We start from the raw sequence: 1,970 nt of genomic DNA, 5'->3' as shown, positions 1-1,970 counted from the left end.
TGAAGAGCGCAATGATCACAATACCAACATGGGCCAGTGAAGCGACGTCCTCCACAACTAGACTGAAGAACAAAACAGCAATTTGTCTACCTGTCTGTTAACCTTCCCAGATTCCCCAACGCTGTTCCCCTCCCCCCCAATTCCCCAATAAAATCTTAAAAAAAAAAAAAGAATATTAGCCAAGTCCAGAGGTGAAAAGGCATGTAAGAACGCGTGGAGAATACATTTTCTCTACAGCCTAAAATGCATGGAGGGATCACTCACATGTGTGTCTATAAAGCTAGGTTGGAACTGGATCATTGAGAGCTGAACTAAGGTAATTTAACGTGGGCAGAGTGGTGCTGCTGTGCAAGCACAGGGTTTCAAGTGGGTTATGACACCTGATATGTGAGCCTTCTAGGTAAGTTAAATTCTCTGAGTAAAATGACAATAATTATTGTGGTAGTTTTGTTCTGTAATAATTTGGCTAAGCTAGCACTCTCTATGCGGCCTCAAGTTAGAGAAATCTGTATATTTGTAAGGTGGGAGTGAAACAGCAGCCACTGCCCTGGATGTTTTTAGGACAGGTAAGAGACAAAGGCAGAGGTACTGGTAGATTCCAGCTTGACCTTATTCTCCCACTGACTTGGAGTCCAAGTTCTTCTGACACCAGGCTCATAAATGGATTTAGGGGCAACAGCACTCACAGAGTCCTAGCCCACCCCCCACCCCAGTCACTCTGGCAGCTGGATGGGCCTGGCTCTCCAGGTTCCCATGCAAGGTCCCACTTGTCCACCTGTGCCAGTGCTTCAGAAGATTTGTCAGTGACTTTCCCCCCATCTACCAACCACCCTTTCAGGCCCTTACTCCTCCTCCATCTTCTTCCAAAACGGTGTAAAATTTTATTCCCACATAAATCCTTCTTCATTAATATTCACAGTGGTTTTGCTTCTCTGATTGACTCTGACTAATGCGAAGATACCTATTCTCAGAGGACTGGTGTGAGGATTAAATGAGACTAAATGGTAGCTGGCACAGGGCAGCTGTTTAATAAATGGAATTATTTTCTTTTTAGTCTGTAGATCCAAGATTATAAACTGGTAACCTATGGGGGAACAAATAGTGTGACTGGCAAACTGAACAAAAACAAAACCAGAACAAGAGATTAAACACCCACAATTCTGGATTTCTGGCTCCTCTGAAAAATCAGTAGATCTGGTAGTAGTAGTTACACATTTCTGAATAACAAGAACAGGAAGAAAAGAGGAGAGACAGTTTTAAACATGAGCAGCTTGAGCTGCTGAACTGGTAACAAGGCAGATATGCCTGGCAGGCAGATGGAAAGGCAACTATGCAGCTCAGAAGTAATGGTACAGCTCGGGTGCCATCAACACAGGGATGACTGACAAAGAACCAGCTGTTGGTTCATTCAACTATGTGCCACACGTGTTACAGGTGTGGGGGATACAACAATGAAAGAAACTGGCCCCAAATCTCTGTTCTCATGAGGCTTACTTTACATGAGGAGAGACAGACAATAGCTAAGACAGAAGTGACATGGAGAAAAATAAAGCCAGAAAGAGGGATAGGGAAAGGTGTGTGCATATGTGGTTGGTTTGCGATTCTAGTCTATCGGGTTGTCGGAAAAGTCATGACACATTTTTGCAATGTAAAACAGAGAAAAAAATACGTCATGACTTTTCCAACAACCTAATAAATAGGAGGTGTGTATGTGGGCGGTTTGCAATTTTAAATAAGGGGCTTATCCAAAAATATCATTTGACCAAGAACTAAATGATGTGAAATAAAGCCAGGTGTATGCTTGAGTTGGGGGTGGAAGATTCAACACAAAGAATAGCAAGTACAAGAGCGCTGAGATTTAGAAAGATGAACTATCCAAAGTAAAGAAGAAAGTTGGGCTAAGGTAAAGAAGTCAGAAGAAGAAACAAAAATGGTGATGCAGCCAGAAACAACTTGTCAGGAAGCAGGAT

The sequence above is a fragment of the Hipposideros armiger genome, unplaced genomic scaffold, assembly GCF_001890085.2.
Source record: "Hipposideros armiger isolate ML-2016 unplaced genomic scaffold, ASM189008v1 scaffold_5511, whole genome shotgun sequence".
Lineage (NCBI taxonomy): Eukaryota > Metazoa > Chordata > Mammalia > Chiroptera > Hipposideridae > Hipposideros > Hipposideros armiger.
The sequence above is the reverse complement of the archived record's forward strand: the minus strand, read 5'-3'. Positions refer to the sequence as shown.